General features: G+C 36.1%; 1 protein-coding gene across 23 annotated transcripts in view; it reads left to right on the forward strand.

The window, feature by feature from the left end:
- The window catches only part of ADGRL2 (adhesion G protein-coupled receptor L2), a 684,472-nt gene that overhangs the window by 445,891 nt on the left and 219,487 nt on the right, over window positions 1-19,094 (forward strand). For all 23 annotated transcript variants that reach the window (XM_017962855.3, XM_021925156.2, XM_031654066.1 and 20 more), the window contains one exon: window positions 5,220-5,261. The gene's annotated coding sequence lies outside the window, so the exon portion shown is untranslated. The remainder of the gene's footprint in view (window positions 1-5,219; window positions 5,262-19,094) is intronic.

The following is a 19,094-nucleotide window of genomic DNA, read 5'->3' on the forward strand; positions in this document are numbered from 1 at the left end:
TATATTAAAACCTTTTGTAGTTTGAAACAGATGAACTACTTTAACTCTTAGGGACATGACAAAGAGATGTTGTGTTTTCATTGTTCCATGTTAATTTTCCCTCCTATAGATAGTTGTGATGTTTTTTATAGGCCAGCAATATGTCTTTCTCCATTCATTCAACAAATAACAGAATTTTAAAATAGCTCCTATTTGTCCTTTTTCTGACTCCTTAAATTTTAGACAGATAGGCACTAAATAAATACTTGTTGATTGAAGACACTCTTTGATCTCAAGTTGGGGACCAGGTTTACACATGTGGAACAACCATTGCAGAAATGCAGTCGCCCTTTCATCCTACTGTTATTCATGACATAAGGAAATGTTCATGAAGTTGTAGTGACACTTTGGTTTACTAGGAGTGTCTTTTGGATCAAAAAGTTCCTCCAGGGTGCCATGGAAATTTCTGTTTCTCTGTAGCTAATGTTTGCTATCACCAGAGACTGTGTTGGAGTACAGCCAACCAAATGGAATTGGCTAGTAAAAGCTTTTGTGGGTGAGCATTTGGAAACAAGCTTCATGACCATTTGCTAGCAAAACCTCAGCAGGAGGAATTTTAACCAACCTAAGTTAATGTAAAGGTTTGATTTGAAAGGGTCTGGAGGGGCAGGGGAAATAAAATGCTTAATGAAGTATGTAACATCCCATATTCTTTAATAGTAAAAATAAAAGCGTTAAAGCAAACTAAATATGGCCTGAGAGGGACCCTGTACTTCTATATTTGAGTCCTTGTGGATGAACTGTAACCTAGATTAATAGTCAGATAAAATTGAAAACCTAACTTAGGAGTATGAGCCTGTAACAATAACTGAGCCTTGGCCAATCACAGTGGCCAAATTTCAGCCACTCACAGACTGCTAAGTGTTCAAACTGTGTTCAAATAAGGTAAACACCAACCTGTAACCAATCCAGCTGTTTCTGTACCTCACTGTCCATTTCTGTACCTGATTTCCGTTTTTTGTCTATCACTCTTCTTCCATCACTTGGCTACGCTGCAGTCTCTGTGAATCTGCTGTGAATCTGGGGCTGCCTGATTCACGAATCGTTCATTGCTCAATTAAACTACTTTAAAGTTAATTCAGCTGAAGTTTTTATTTTGTCAAAAGTTAGCTTTTCTTGTTGCAAAACTACTCATCAGCTCTTTAGGTAGAAACAGATGCTTAGGCAGATAGCCAGTCTTTGAAAAGGCGGAAACTCCAAGCAGCTGCACTGGAGTACATACAGTAAGGTTCAATACTATGCAAGACCGTCAGTGAGTCCCTTGGTTCCTTCAGTGTGATTCAGGAGTGGGGTCACACAAGGAAACTTCAAAACCAAACTAAGTAAAAACACAATTTCCAAGGAACATAAACTATAACTTTATGCGATCTAATGTTACATGAAAAATGCACATTACTTTGATTCAAAAATCAGCAATTACTTTATATTTATAACCTTCAAATTGGTTACAACATTCCTCTATCTTATTCAGCATTCTTGCTGAAGATGAGCTTTCCCACGTGAAGTGCAATTTTGTCTTCAACTTTTAATTCCTCTGGATACAGAAGAAAAGCTCTGGGCCCTTAATTGAGCAATTACTATTTCTTAAGTGAACACAGAGTTTGAGGATGGTGCCAAAATCTTCCTTTCATCCAGAGAACAAGTCTAACATAAGCAGCAGCATAAGTGTTGTCTGGCGGCACCCCAGTTTTAGGTACAAGAGCCAAGTCAAGACTGAAAGGGGAACTCATTCCTCACCTCTACTCACTCCCTGGCATCTCCTGAGGTTCTTGAATGAATGCCAGCTAGGGCCGATTTGTATGTCTCCTTAGAGGTTTTAGATAACTTCACTAAGACTTATTTGTTTTTCTCATTTAGTCTGTTTCTCCAGAGTAGGATTTGCAAACTTGCTGCTGAATATGCTGTTTGCAGTTCATTGCTAGGTTTCCATACTGACATAAAGCATTGGTATTTGAAAAATTCATTAAGAAGTGACTCACCTTAATTCCTAGATCTAAATCTGTGGTGTGGTTCTATCACCTTTTCTACAATGTTGTCTCAGAATTTAAGAAAGGAAAATCAAGAGTTCATATGCTAACATTTCATGGAGTATGCCTACACAAAGGATTGCTGCTTCATGGCTTGTGCTATTGTTTAAGCTATTCTAATTGTTTTCAAGTTTTAAATACAGATCTGGAATTCAATTCTTAGGAACTCCTATCATTTGTCTTAGTTTTCTAAGACGTTTACTGTCTCTATTACATAAAAAGACCTTCAAATATTTGAAGATAGGTTCCATGCTTCCTTTATATGTATATATACTTTTAATTAAACTTCTCTTATTCCTTCTGCTACTCCTAAGGTTACAGGGCTTCCAAACTGTAACATTAATGAGAAGTTAGCTTTTTCAATAAGCACATTTTGAATACAGTCTGCTAATACTGACCTCAATTATAGTTAAAAATATATAAGACCTGCACTTTAAATATAATCTTTTCAAGGTTTGATTAGATTTTGATTGCTGTAATTAGTCATCTGTAATACATAAGACATAATCTAGAATTTGCTCTTTAAACATCAGAGTGATAAATCCAGCTACAGAAAGCATCTTTTTGGTTGCCTCTTAATGAAAATATTACTAGACCCTACTAAGTGGTGATTGAAAAAACATGCTGAAATATTACTGTCAGCTACTGGAGTAAAACTTCTCACCAGAGAACTATCACAACTTCAGGATAAAAATGATTGCTATCTAAATACAAATTTTAGCAGCCATTAAAACTGTTAGAAAGACCTTAGATCACTTTGCTTCTTAGAGTTTAAAAAATTTTTACTACACAGTATCAAATTAAAATGTAGTCACTGCTTGCAAAATTCAAAACATTTATGAAAGTATAATTAACTAATACTTTAAATCAGAATTCAGGACAGTTTGAATAATCCTTATATGCCCACAAAAATTTTTTCTAGTCTTTTACCAAATACTAAAGTGATGATTTGTCCAACAATGTAGATGTTTAATATTCACCAGTATTATCAACAACTTAACACATCATGCTTTTACTTCTCATTAAAATTGCTGTATTACTGAAGCTTGACCAAATTTCCTTCATGCTTGGACATCTTTTTAGGTATAATATTCTACAGTTTTCCTCTTCTATCAGATTTTGCTTTATCTTTATTTCCCTTCCTTCTCTGACCTGTATTCAAGAAATAGAAAATGGCTCTTTGATGTGCCACTCCCAAGTATGTTCAGATAAAAGGTAAATAATTCAATAGACTTGTTGATGAGAATTGACATTTGAACACTGGAGGTTGTTTCCTTTACTTATACACTCTCCTAGTGAGGATAGGGGACCCAAGGTAGTGACTGGCAGGAGTGAGTTTCAAACTGGTGAAAAACTTCTAAAAAAAAGAAATGGTAGAGAAAATAGCAAAAAAAATTTCTTTTTTAAATCAATGAAGTAGGGAAGTCCAAACATATATTCTAATCAAGTCTTATACTTGTCCAATAGTTATAAGACTCTCTGAAAACATTTATATATGTGGGTGGAGGCAAGTTGTCCATTAAATTGTAAGAGGTGTTATCAGATTCATCAGGACTTGGTTGTAAATTTGACTACACAGTTTGGCTCATAGAGAAATGAGGAGGAAATATCTGATTAAAGTGTGCATTGCTGCTGAGGCAACTGAATGTTGCCATAGCAATTGAGATGAAATGTGCAAGAAGTGAGATAATTAAATCTAACCCCTTTAGTAGTTTTGACAGTCAATGCACTGCCAATAGAAAAAGTTATCTACAGTATTAAGATAAAACACATTCTTCATGGAACGTCTCCTTACTAGTATTTTGTTGTTTCTTTTCTAAATACATTGCTTTAGGTGTCTAATTTGAATGTTCTCTTTTAATAATCAAATACAGTTTTGACCTTGGTCTGCCTAGACTTTCTGCTGGTTTATTATATCATGGGAACAGACATCTATAAAAAATAGCCATTTTTTTCCCCTCTAGTTCTTAAAAAAAGTATACTAAAGCCAAAGCTGTCACATTTGAGCTTAGAATTCAATAATATCTAGAACGTGCTGCCCTCTTCAGGAGCTGGTGCTTAAAAATACTCTTTTTTTTAGCAGATTGATATGAGTTATAATATCAAAATTGTATTGATAATTCTTTAGAAATAAGTTCCATGTAAAATAAAGTATTTCTATGTTTAAAATTTTTTACATTAAGAGCTTGCATTAAAAATCAATACATACAACATTTTGAAAGAAATTGTTAATATTTATAATTAAATACAAACTAATGATTTCCTTAAACTATTGTCATAGAGAGAATTCCTGAATCATTACAGAATTTGACTCCATATTTAGTATTCAAATATTTTAAGACAAAAATTGTCTAAAAGAGAAAATATTTCCTATGTGAAAATCTAAGTAGGACATCCTTCAAATCCCACTTTTATTCTTCAACAACAAAAACAACAACAAAAACCAACTTTTTAATTTGGGAACATTAGTGTTTATAGTTTGAAATTTTAGCTAGTTTTCATTTACAGAAACAATATATTTCTTGGGAATAATGATTCCAAAGATATCTTAACACATCATAATGTTTATTCAAAATTACTTCACTAGAGAAAACTTCTAAAGGTCTGAAATATCACTATTGAGAAAATTCAAGCAAATCTCTTTCATATATATCTACTAAAATTTCCTCAGCTATTATATAGTTTTGACAGAGAGAAATGAACTCAGTGTATTTTTCTCCAACTTAGGTTTTTATACTTTAAAAAACTGATCAATATTAATAGCATTAATTATCAGGATGTGAGAAAAGCGTATTTTCCCTTAAAGAGTTTTAGGTATAGCTGTCTCATCTCTATTAATAAAAAATTCAAATGAGCTGAAGGGCTGAGTGAAAAAAATATATATTGACAATGTTCTCCTAATTCTACAATATTTCTTTTGTGGAAAATAAAATAGTTTATTCCTGTATTTGAAAGTACTTATCAAAACAAGTGCTTAATCCTATGGTAGCTCTGTCCATAGTCATATATGTTCAAGAATTCTTAGAACACTGATTTGTGTTTTCTGTTATAGATTTACTTTATTTTTGTTTTGCTGCTGATGCATTACATTTGGCAGTTAGGATCCCTGTGGATGGAGGTATAATAAATAATAATATTTTCTTTACTTTCCAGGGTATTTATGGCACAATGAAAAATTTCATCTTTCCCAGAATGGTAAGTAAAGAGTTCTTTCTGTATTTAATAGTACTGAACACAAACAAGAAAAGGTGAATCGTTATAATAAAACTGGAGTATCATTCACTAAATGTATTGAGTCATCTGATAATTATAATGTAGCTTATACTTTTGCAAATAAATGGATGCTGTATTCAAATTCTATAATTATTCCAAAATTCTCACCAAATATACAACAGGATTTTCACAGGAAATATAAGGTTTTGCTTTCTCTGTTGGATTGCAGTTGATCACAGTAGATCCAACATTTTGTTTTCTGGGGTAATTCATTTAAAAATATATACAGATATAGAAATAAATGTGGTTTACATTCCATGAGCAGAAAAAGAAAGCGTTATCTGTGATACAAATTGAGAGTTGGTAAGAGTCCTTTGGAATTTTTACTGTTACATAAAAACTGATTGTAATTTATGGTTGACTGGGGCTTTGCAGAATCTGTGAATTTTAAAATATTTATTTTCTAAAAGTATATATCATAACTTCTAGGCAAGCTAGCCACTATATGATTTTGGTTAAACATAAAGTTTTTTTGTCTTTATATTTGTATGACTTAAACAGGAAATAGTTTTAGTCTTTATCATAACCTCTTTACAATTCAAATACTAAAAATTAATCTTATTAAATGGGAAAGGTCAGTGTAAAATGGTATTTCCTAGGTAGTTATTACTGTCTCCTATGATGCTCTTTATTTTTCCAGTGGTTTAAGAGTATTCCCTATAAAAAGAAGGAATTTCTCACTGTAGAAAAAAAATTACTTTGATATCAGAGTGATACGTTAAGTGAAAAAGCAGGGTACAGAACTACATACATTACATGTTGTGTGCATGTGCGCTTATATATGGAGAGGAGAGAGACTTGGTAGTATATCTTAGGCTTAGAAAAAAGACACAAAAGGCCGGGCACGGTGGCTCATGCCTGTAATCCCAGCACTTTGGGAGGCCGAGGCGGGTGGATCACGAGGTCAGAAGATGGAGACCATCCTGGCTAACCTGGTGAAACCCCGTCTCTACTAAAAATACAAAAAATTAGCCGGGCGTGGTGGCGGGCACCTGTAATCCCAGCCGCTAGGGAGGCTGAGGCAGGAGAATCGCAGGAACCCCGGAGGCGGAGCTTGCAGTAAGCTGAGATCGCAGCACTGCACTCCAGCCTGGGCGACAGAGCGAGACTTCGTCTCAAAAAAAAAAAAAAAAAAAGAAAAAAGAAAAGTAAAAGGAAAAAAGACACAAAAGGTACACAAAAGAATGGGAATATAAGTAGTTTCATAGTCTTAATTCTTCATTTTTTGCATTTCCTATAATTAAATATATATATATTATTTTTATAACTAGAACAAAAACATTATTTGAATAATAAGCTATTCAAAAGAGTGTATTACTAAATAAATACGTATATATAAAATTGGGAAATACCTCTTTGTGCCAACTGCATAACCAATTAAAAAAAAAATCTTCAGCTGGGCATGGTAGCTCACGCCTGTAATCCCAACATTTTGAGAGGCCAAGGCAGGTGAATCACCTGAGGTCAGGAGTTTGAAACCAGCCTGGCCAACATGGTGAAACCCCATCTCTACTAAAAATATAAAAATTAGCTGGGTGTGGTGGCGAGTCCCTATAATCCCAGCTACTTGGGAGGCTGAGGCAACAGAGTCGCTTGAACCCAGGAGGCGGAGGTTGCAGTGAGCCAAGACTGCACCACTGCACTCCAGCCTCGGGGACAGAGCAAGACTGAAAAAAAAAAAAAAAAAAAAAAAAAAGGGCGGGTGCGGTGGCTCACGCCTGTAATCCCAGCACTTTGGTAGGCCGAGTTGGGCAGATCACAAGGTCAGAAGTTCGAAACCAGCCTGGCCAACATGGTGAAACACCTTCTCTATTAAAAATACAAAAATTGGCCAGGCTTAGTGGCGCGCCTGTAGTCCCAGCTACTCAAGAGGCTGAGGCAGGAGAATCGCCTGAACCCAAGAAGTGGAGGTTGCAGTGAGCTGAGATTGCACCACTGCACTCCAGCCTGGGCAACAGAGTGAGACTCCGTCAAAAAAAAAAAAAAAAAGTAGATAGCGAGGCAAATATAAAGAAATTTTATCAAAAAATTGCTTTTAACCTAAAATAATGTTAATAAATCATTTATTAATAATAATAAATGGCACTATTAGAATGTTTTTGATATTAAAAATTCTGCTCCAGCAATTTATTATAGGGCAGTACTTAGCATAAATGTATAAATTTTATTTATATCTCTCTTGACACTTTAGTTCTCTAGAACTAAGCCAAAAATTTTAGAAGAAATTTAAGAAAAAATCTCTAGCATGCATCTAATATTGCTCACATAAATGCTTCCCAAGTTTTTCTTTCCATCCTATTAGTTCTCAGTTTACATAAAATTATAACAGAAATGTTTCTCTAATTATGTAGCCAAAAACTAGAAGGATTCTAGGAGGAATGCATTGAGGAGTTAAAGGATATTTTCAGCTACTCACCAACAGTAAGAATTGAGGGACCAAGATTGGCTGTATGATTTTCAGTAAGATACATCATATATGTGGGTTTAAAATTCCTGAGTGGTTAGAGGGTTATACTATAAGATTTTTTAAATAAAATCTTAAATTTCTTTCTAGCCCAAGAATTTTACAATAAAATTACATATCCTTAAACTGAATATACATAGCATAAAATAACATTGAGAGACTTGGAGTCATTAGAATGAAAAAGACTGTAATGACTAAAGGGGTAAATTTCATTCATTTGTAAAATTCACATAAATGAAAGTCTCATCCATATTTCGCTGAAAGTCTTGTCCAATTGTATTGTGTAAATAAGAGATTATATATTGTGTATTTTGATAATATTCCTTCCATATTACTATGTTTAAAATGTACCAAAAATTTTAACCTGAATTTTCTCACTTTACTCTGAATGAGATAACATTGTAAATGACCTATAAGACCTATAAGATAAAATCTAGCATCAATCTTTCCTAAACAGTGGGGAGCCAAATTCACACTGATTTGTATATGGAAATTTATATTTCTTTCTTTTTTTAAATTTTTTTATTTTTTTTCAGACGGAATCTTGCTCTGTTGCTCAGGCTAGAGTGCAGTGGCATGATCTCAGCTCACTGCCAGTTCCGCCTCCCGGGTTCACGCCATTTTCCTGCCTCAGCCTCCCAAGTAGCTGGGACTACAGGCACTCGCCACCACGCCCAGCTAATTTTTTGTATTTTTAGTAGAGATGAGGTTTCACCGTGTTAGCCAGGATGGTCTCCATCTCCTGAACTCGTGATCCACCCACCTTGGCCTCCCAAAGTCCTGGGATTACAGGCATGAGTCACCACACCCAGCTGGAAATTTATATTTTTAATAGGTTTAGACTGCCAGATTACTAATTTGATATGCTGGGATCAAATATTTAAATATATAATTTCTTTTTTTGCATCTACTTGGTAAACTCTTTAGTCCAACATATCATGACATTTGGGAAGAAAAATGAACGAAATTAACCTCTTGTCTATAACCAAAATCAGGGACAATGTAACAAATTATTTGATTTTTCTTTTTTTTTTTTTTTTTTGAGATGGAGTCTTGCTCTGTCGCCCAGGCTGGGGTGCAGTGGCCAAATCTCAGCTCACTGCAAGCTCCGCCTCCCAGGTTTACGCCATTCTCCTGCCTCAGTCTCCCGAGTAGCTGGGACTACAGGCACCCGCCACCTCGCTCGGCTAATTTTTTGTATTTTTAGTAGAGACGGGGTTTCACCGTGTCACCCAGGATGGTCTCGATCTCCTGACCTCGTGATCCGCCCTTCTCGGCCTCCCAAAGTGCTGGGATTACAGGCTTGAGCCACCGCGCCCGGCACAAATTATTGAATAAATAAAATATTGCTCATTCAAACTATTTATTTCTGATTTGTAAGTGTGCTAATTTAACGAAACAGACAAAGTTCTGAATACTATGTAAACTAAATTGAAATGCAAATACATATTTTATTGACAGATATTATTAAAGCTGAACTTTAAAACAGAATAAATCTTCAGCCATCCAATTTTTTCTAAGATATTGATGAGAAAATAAAATAAATATTATAATGTAATTAATCTACCCTTCAACAAAATAGATCCTTTCATTTCCAATTCTGGTTGTACTTAATGAATAAAGGTTGAATGCATATTTATGTTAATAGTCATGATATATACACTTCAAAGAACAAAAGTAAAACATACTTTATTTCTGAAAATGTTAATGATGATTTATTATCTTATTTCATTAAGGACAAAAGCTCCACATTATAGTCAGTTATAGCCAATAGTCATTTTGTCATTAATCTTAAAATTTCACAAGTTTCCAATTTATCAAGTGTTAATTTTTAGGTCAGACAATAATAGTATAAAATAATTGTTAATTGGCCAACAGGTTGATTACTTTTAAGATGTGAAAAAAGCAAAGATAAAAACAGTCTTCTCCTTTTCCTTCAATTAAAATTGCATGCAATTATTCTTGTAGATTACAGATCTCTTTTGGGATTTCTGGTTTCATACAACTTTTTGGTTCATTTCACAGGAATAATATTCATTTTAATTAGCAAAAAAACAATTGATGAGCTTTTTTACAAGAGGGAGTTCATTCTGACTGCTGATCACTGCCACTAGATTATCCTGTGGTTTTTTTTTAACGGTCTTGCTTTTAAAGCAGTTAGTTGAATACGTTATCTGTTAGTAGCCATTGCCTTTGAAGACAGAGTATCTTTCTTGTTGAGTGGTTAGCCCATTTTGTTTTATTCTCCCAACTTTCCTAAACAATATCGTTAAGTTGGCTTCTGAAATGATTTATTGCCATTTTATATCTTTGAATATACAAATCAAATTTTTTAAAAGTAAATAGATATTTTTGATGCATTACTGAATTGTATTACATAGTTTAGAAGGTTAAACTACTTCCTTTGAAATTCTAAAAAATATTTAGTAGCTAAAAAGAATAAAATTTCTAATACATATATAAGAAATACAGGGCTGGGCATGGTGGCTTATGCCTGTAATCCCAGCACTTTGGGAGGCTGAGGTGGGCAGATCACCTGTGGTCGGCAGTTCAAGACCAGCCTGACCAACATAAAGAAACTCTGTCTCTACTAAAAATACAAAATTAGCCGGGCATGGCGGCACATGCCTATAATCCCAGCTACTCAGAAGGCTGAGGCAGGAGAATCACTTGAACCCAGGAGGCGGAGATTGCAGTGAGCCAATATTGTGCCATTGCACTCCAGCCTGGGCAACAAGAGCAAAACTCCGTCTCAAAAAAAAAAAAAAAAAAGAAAAAGAAAAAGAAATACAGATCATGAATACCTGTGTACCACCAACCAGTTCAAGACAAACACATTAAAATGCCCTTTCAAGCTTTCAATGTACCCTTCTACAATTCTTTAACCCTTCTTTAATCCGAGCTAAACATTATCCTCAATTTTCTCTATCCCTTGCTTTTCTTTATAATTTTACCTCATGTATTTGCATCCTGAAATATATAATTCTTGTTTATGTTTTGCCACAATATGTAAATAGAAAGTTCTATTTATCTATGACTCTTCTACTCAACATTAAGTTCTTGAGTTTCAACCCTTTGAAGCACATAGCTATAATTAGTTTACACTTGTATAGTGTTCTAGTGTATGATTTATTAGTCTTCCTTTAACACTAATGGATATTTGGGTTGTCTTCAGTTTTTATTTTTATTATTATTACACACAGTGCTTCTATGACCAGTATTGCAAATTTATAAGTGGATATGTGCAAAAATGTATACAGGGCAGTGATTCTTAACCTGGGATGATTTTGCTCCCTAGAGAATACTTGACAATATCTGCATTATTACTTGTCATAACTAGAAAGTGCTACTAAATGTCTCCAGTTAATGATAAACATCCTGTAAAGCACAGGATAGCCCCGCAAACAAATAATTATCTGGCCTGAAATGCTAATAGCATGAGGTTAAAAGATCAGTCTCTAGATGCCTGGTTAAAAATGAAATTGCGGCTGGACATGGTGGCTTACGCTTGTAATCTTAGCACTTTGGGAGGTCGAGGCAGGAGGAGGTCGAGGCGGGAGGATCACTTAAACCCAGGAGGAGTTCAAGATCAGCCTGAGCAACATGGTGAAACCCCATCTCTATGAAAAATACAAAAATATGCCAGGCATGGTGGCAAATGCCGGTAGTCCCAGCTACCTGGGAGGCTGGGGTGGGAGGGACAATGGAGTTTGAGAGGTCAAGGCTGCAGTGAGCTGTGATCACACCACTTCACTTTAGCCTGGATCAAGTGAGATCCTGTCTCAAAAAATAAAAATTAAAAAAAAAAGGGAAAGAAAAGAAAAGAAATTTGCTGGGTCATGGAGTATGAAAAATTTCAAATTTATTAGATAATTCCCAGCTGTTGTACATAGTATAAATGTTACACTCCTACTAGGAATATAAAGATAAATATTATGATTTCTCTATATCCTAGTTAGCACTTAATATTGTAAGATATTTAAATGTATTTATTTTTATTATTTTTAGAGACAAGATCTCACTTTGTTGCCCAGGCTGGAGTGCAGTGGTGCCATCTCAGGTCACCATAACCTCGAACTCCTGGGCTCAAGTGATCCTCCTACCTCAGCTTCCTGAGTAACTAGGACTGCAGACTCGTACCACCACAACCAGTTAATTCTTAAGTTTTTTGTGTAGACAGGGGTCTCACTATGTTGCCAGGGCTGGTCTTGAACTCCTGACCTCAAGCGGTACTCCCAGCTATAACCTACTGAGGTTATAGGTGTGAGCTACTGGACCTAACCACAATTTTTATTAATTTGTCAATGTGAAATAAATACTCCTCATAGTTTTAATTTTCAATTATTTGATTACTAATCAGATTGAGCACCTTTTCTCATTTTGTTGACAATTAGCATTTCCTGTTCTATGAGGTACCTCTTTTTTTTTTTTTTTTGAGACAGGGTCTCACTGTATTGCCCGGGCTGGAGTGCAGTGGTACAATCACAGCTCACTGCAGCCTCAACCTCCAGGGCTCAAGCAATCCTCTGTTGTCAGCCTCCCAACTGGCTGGGATTACAGGCGCGTACCACATGCCCAGCTAATTTTTAAAATGTTTATGTAGACAGGGTCTCACTATGTTGTTCAGGCTGGTCTCAAACTCCCGAGCTCAAGCAATCCTCCTGCCTTAGCCTCTCAAAGTGCTGGTATTACAGGTGTGAGCCATAGCACCCAGCCTTCTTTTTAACCAATTTTAAAAATTAGGCCAGGCGAGGTGGCTCACGCCTGTAATCCCAGCACTTTGGGAGGCCGAGGCAGGCAGATTATTTGAGGTCAGGAGTTTGAGACCAGCCTGGCCAACATGGTGAAACCCCATCTCTACTAAAAAAAAAAAATACAAAAATTAGCCAGGCGCATGCCACCCAGGCTGGAGTGCAATGGCATGATCTCAGCTCACTGCAACCTCCACCTCCCAGGTTCAAGTGATTCTCCTGCCTCAGCCTCTGAAGTAGCTGGGATTACAGGCACCCAGCTAATTTTCATATTTTTAGTAGAGGCAGGGTTTCACACCATGTTGGCCAGGCTGGTCTTGAACCCCTGACCTCAGGTGATCTGTCTGCCTCAGCCTCTCAAAGTGCTGGATTTACAGGCATGAGCCACTGCACCCAGCGTTTTATTTGTTGTTGTTGTTGTTGTGTTTTTTTTGTGTTTTTTTTTTGAGACGGAGTCTCGCTCTATCACCCAGGCTGGAGTGCAGTGGCATGATCTCTGCTCACTGCAACCTCTGCCTCCTGGGTTCAAGCGATTCTCCTGCCTCAGCCTCCCAAGTAGCTGGGAGTACAGGCGCCCGCCACCATACCTGGCTAATTTTTGTATTTTTAGTAGAGATGGGGCTTCAGCATATTGGCCATGATGGTGTCGAACTCCTGACCTTGTAAACCACCAGCCTTGGCTTCCCAAACTGCTGGGATTATAGGCACAAACCACCGTGCCTGGCCACCTTTTTTCAATAATATTGTGCTTTTTCTTTTTTCTTTCTTTTTTTTTTTTTTAGATGGAGTTTTGCTCTTGTTGCCCAGGCTGGAGTGCAATGGCGCGATCTTGGCTCACAGCAGCCTCCACCTCCTGGGTTCAAGCAATTCTCCTGCCTCAGCCTACTGAGTAGCTGGGATTACAGGTATGCGCCACCATGCCCAGCTAATTTTGTGTTTTTAGTAGAGATGGGATTTCTCCATGTTGGTCAGGCTGGTCTCGAACTCCCGACCTCAGGCGATCCGTCTGCCTCGGCCTCCCAAAAGTGCTGGGATTATAGGCGTGAGTCACTGCCCCCGGCCAACAATGTTTTTCAAAAAGGTTTTATTCCCACATAAGTTTGTTAGATTTACTCTTAATTACTTGTTTACAAAATATTTTTAAATTATATATGTGTAGTTATTTATTTTTAAAAATAATTTGCTTCCATACATAGAAATACAATAAATTCTTATATTTTTATTTTCATTTTTATTTGGGAAACCTAAGCTTTCTTATTAATTCTCAAAACTTACGTGTATTTTCTCTTGAATTTCCTATATTAACAATTTCTTTCATGCTAGCCCTTATACTTTCATTTTTTTCTACATACTCTAGTAACTAGACTTCTAGTCCAGTATTGTATAGAAATGATGATTATGGAAAACCTTGTGTTTTCCTGATTTTTAAAAGAAAGTATTTTGAACAGTTCACCATTAAGTTGTTGGTTTTTTGTATATATCCTTTATCAAATTAAGGGATTTTTCTTTTATTTTTAGTTTGCTTTGAGTTTTTTTCTTTAATGAATATTGAATTTTATCAAATGTTTTCCCTACACTGATTTAGAGGATAATATGATTTTTCTTAGAAAGAATTGCTGAGCACCCTCTTTCACCTTAAAGACATTTACTGAATGTTCAGGGTGAATCTGAATTTCAGTTTTCATGTCCCTGCTAGCATAGGAGGAAAGCCTCAAAATCCAGGGCTTAGTGCTGGGATGCAAAATAGATATATCCTTATCATTAACCTTATCTACAAATAAATGCATCGCATAGAGGAGCGCAAGGAAAATTGCAAGTCTGACTTCAATGTATAATTAAAGAAGAAAAAAATTCTCTTTTGAAAATTCATGATCATAAACCAGCCTTACTGTGTATTCAGCAAGAATTCACACATTCTCAATGGTCTAAAGAGTCCAAGATAAGAATCTAGTTACACTGGTCCTCAGTTGTGCCTTTTGAATCAAAAGAAAACCCCTCAGGAGAGTCCAACCTTATCCTATCCCTCTAAGAATTCTCACAGATAAAATTCCAGGAGTATAAGCCCACAGTTAGAAATCACAAACACATTGGAAAAAAAAAGGGATGGTAAGTGAACAAGAATTAGCTGAAAAGATTAAATGCAGAATCAGACTGATAAAAGACTTCAAACTTTGGAATTCCTTCATTCTTTTTTGCCCTTTTGCTTTTTTATTCTCAATCCCTTTTGCATGTAAAACTACATTTTAAAACATTTTATCCTTGGCTGGGCGCAGTGCCTTATGCCTGTAATCCCAGCACTTTGGTAGGCCGAGACAGGCAGATCAATTGAGGTCAGGAGTTTGAGACCAGCCTGGCCAATATGGCAAAACCCCGTCTCTACTGAAAATACAAACATTAGCTGGGCATGGTGGCAGGCCCCTGTAATCCGAGCTACTCAAGAGGCTGAGGCAGGAGAATCACTTGAACCCAGGAGGTGGAAGTTGCAGTGAGCCAAGATTGTGCCACTGCACTGCAGCCTGGGTGACAGAGCCAGACTCTATCTCAAAAAAAAAAAAAAAAATTATCCTTTAGTGTTTAATTTCATTGTTAATAGCATATAAGCACCTCTTTGTGATAAAGTTAGAAATTAATAATACAGAAAAGTTTAACCTGTAAACTAAATGTAGTTGCTGACATGGATTCTGATTATGACATTTATGTACCAAGCTATACAAGCTTCGGTGAAAAAAAAAAAAGTACAGGCTGGGCACCGTGGCTCACTCCCAGCACTGTGGGAGGCCAAGGTGGGTGGATCCTCTGAGGTCAGGAGTTCGAGACCAGCCTGACCAACATAGTGAAACCTTGTCTCTCCTAATAATACAAACATTAGCCAGGTGTGGTGGCAGTCACCTGTAATCCCAGCTACTCAAGAGTCTGAAGCAGGAGAATCACTTAAACCCGAGAGGAAGAGGTTGCAGTGAGCTGAGATTACACTACTGCATACCAGCCTGGGAGACAGAGCGAGACTCCATCTCAAAAAAAAAGGGTAGAAATAAGAATAAGTCCTTTTTTGTTTAGCTTAAACAAACAAGTAAATATTTTATTAAGTTAAAGATAGTAAACCATATGTTTATAGCTATTACATAACTATAAACTTTAATATTTTTGTTTTCAAACTTTAATATTTTTATAGACAGAAACCATTTAGCACAATACTAGAAATGATACATATTATAAATTATTAGAATATGTTTTATTTCTGTAGCACATTTTTGCCCAAATCTCCCGGACTTTCAACTTTCTATTTGTGTTTTGACATTTTTTTTTAGAAAGGAGTTGTGTTCGCACTTGATTCCAAGCCCCGGATGGCGCTTATAGTGGGCAGTGGGCCAAAGCTGAGCTAATTGTAGTCTGTCTTATAATTTTTTAAACTGGAATTGTGGAACTGACTTTTAGGCAAAGGGAGAATATATCAATTGATGGATCCCAAGCAAGGCTGATTCCGAGCCTTAATTCCAGTTATTAAACTTCCTAGGGATCCATGAACCAGTAAATTGCCCGTGCTGAAACTTATTTGAGTTTCTGTAACTTGCCACCAAAATGGTCCTGATAACTACACTTATATAAAGAAAATTAAATTCTGAGATGGTTTCCTGCATGCTGATAGTCATAGAAGACAATGAATTAATAATACCTTGAATACCTTTTCCACCAAAAGAGAAGGGAATTGGGAAGAGTTTCTGGATGAGTTATTTTGAAGCCTTGCCTTGACTAGAGTGTACCGTCTTCCTCTGTTTTATTCCAGAGGCAAGTCAAAGGAAGAAGGATTGCCCACAATTATTTCTTATGGCAAGGTTAGGACTACCAGTATTTTGACAATTAAGCTTCTGTATCTAGAGGGATTCCATCAAGAAGCTCTTCCTGGATATCGTATTATTTTCCAATTACTTTCTACTTGAGCGTTCACATGACCTCAAAAGCAATGGAAGGGACTGACATTTAGGTGTAGAATATAATAATTATTGAGCATTTTACTCTATGGTAGGTACCCGGTTGGTCGATTTAAATTTATTTTCTAGTTAAGTGGTATGGGCTGAATTGTGTCCTCTCAAATTTATGTGTTGATGTTCTAACACCTAGTACCTCAGAGTGTGACTGTGTTTGGAGACAAGGTCTTTAAAGAGGACACTAAGATTGAATGAGGTCATTGGGGTGACCCCTAATCCCATATGACAGGTGTCCTTATAAAAAGGGAAGATTAGGACATAGATACCCACAGATGAAGAACATGTGAACACATGGGAGATGATGGCTATCTACAAGTTGAGGAGAGAGGCCTCAGAAGAAATAATCCTGCTGACACTTTCCTGGAGTGTTGGACTTCTAGCTTCCAAAACTGGAGGAAAATTAGTTTGTTGTTTAAGTCGCCCATCTGTGGTATTTGTTATGGCAGCCCTAGCAAATGACTACATTAAATTATATATATTCTCCTTACTCAGTACTAGTCAATCATCAAGGGCTGGCCAATCTAACCCTAAAATACATTTCAAATGTCTGCTCTCCTCTCTCTTCCTTCCATTACTATCTTAATTTAGGCTTTATTTGTCTTACTTGAAATATTCCAACAACCTTCAGGTTCTCTTCATTTTAATAAAAACATTCATACTCATGATGGCAAACACATTAGATTGTGAGGCTGCTGAGAGCAAGGTGTGCTTTGCACTGCCTACTTAATCCAGATGGAGTCATGGTTCCCAAACTTGACTGTGCATCAGAATTGTGGCTGGCATTTTTAAAGTTACAGATTTTCAGACTCCTGACCATGTGTATTGAATCAGAATCTGTAGGCATGTGGGTTAAAATACTGGTATTTTAAATATGTTCACAAGTTGATCTTATGAGCAGTATACATCGTTGCTTATTGTTGTCCATCTTTTTATTAATAATCATGTGACAGTGTCTTCCACCATTGTTACCTCAGTATTTAGTACTATGTCATCCATTATCACAGTAGTTTTTGGAATAATAAATTTAATTATACTTTTTTGAAGTAAAATAGTGATTCTTTTACATTGATTATGTATTTCAATAATTTTCTTGTTGAAGTTATGTTTATTGTAGGTTATGATATATCCCATCTCGTCAGAAGCTATAAAATGTCATAAGTATGCTTTAATAGGTATAACAGTAACAAAAGATGATGCCTACCTAATTTGTTCACTATAAAACTGATAAGTAGGTTCCAGCACTAGGATGTACCCTTCAATATGTCCCAAATTAAGTGAATAAAATTTGGAAAAAGCTGGCAGATACATTTATTTTTCTTGTAGTTGTTTTGTGACCTAACACTATTTGCATTGACACAAATTGTGTGGTAAGACCACAAGTAAAAGACAACATACAGTTCACCTTGGAAAAGGAGGAGGTAATGTCTGAAATTTTATCTGGTCTCTCATATTAGAAGCTCAATTCATGCTTATCATTTCATAAAAATTGACAACTTTATACCCTGCAAAAAAAAACCATACTGCTTTTCTTACTTTAAACATAAAAAGTCTCCAACGCTGAAGCAGTGGGTCTTTGTGTCTACTCATAGATAGGAAAGCATGATCCTAGAAAAGGGTAACAAATAATGGCAGTTGGTCCTCCCAAATAAACTCTGCTGTAGTCTGTGCTGTACTTGAAATCAAAGGCAGTCTTTCTGTCTATACTTAGACAACAAAAGGAAAAGTTGCTGAATATACCTGCCAAAGTCACTATTTCAACATATATTTGTTTTGAATCTATTATAGCAAACATATAATCTGGGGAGATCAAAAGAGACATGATTCTTGCATTTGTGGAGCATTCAGCTTGGGTAATAGAAGTCCTGGTTTAAAAAAAAAAAAAAAAGTAGGATGTTTACAGGAGCCTGAAATGGAGGCAAACAGGTAGAGTGTGTGAGAAGAAGTCATGCCCAAATGACACTTCCTAGAGGGACCAGTTACTCTGTGCTCAGATGTCAACAGCCAGGAGTACTCTGGGACTTGAGCAAACAAATGAACATGACATTTCAGTTCGGTCTTTACTGTCCATGCATACCTTGTAAAAACGTTGGTACAGAAACTAAATATTATCCTTGGGCTACTTCTCCTTTCCTAAATGTATACATTCATGTATTCATTAAACAAGTATTATATTAAAAGTTTTTCTAAAATAAGGCCTTTTTAGCTGACTGAAAGGCCTCAGTATGAAGTGATATATGAACTAACTAGCTAGTCCTTGGGTTACTTTTTTCTGGTACATATTTTAAACATTCTGGATCTTTCAGATTACAATCTTGACCACAAGTAATGATTTACTATTAGTGCTTCCAAATTTCGGTTAGCATCATCAGAATGGGAAGTTAGCTATTTCTTCTATCATGATATTGCCTCTGAAAAATTCTGAATATAAATATTGTGTTTTTAAACTGAACTGTGCCTCACAGTACCTTAAAGCATATTTCTTTTTTTTTTTTTTTTGAGATGGAGTCTCACTCTGTTGCCTAGTCTGGAGTGCAGTAGCATAATCTCTGCTCAC

Source organism: Papio anubis, chromosome 1 (assembly GCF_008728515.1).
Source record: "Papio anubis isolate 15944 chromosome 1, Panubis1.0, whole genome shotgun sequence".
Classification (NCBI taxonomy): Eukaryota; Metazoa; Chordata; class Mammalia; order Primates; family Cercopithecidae; genus Papio; species Papio anubis.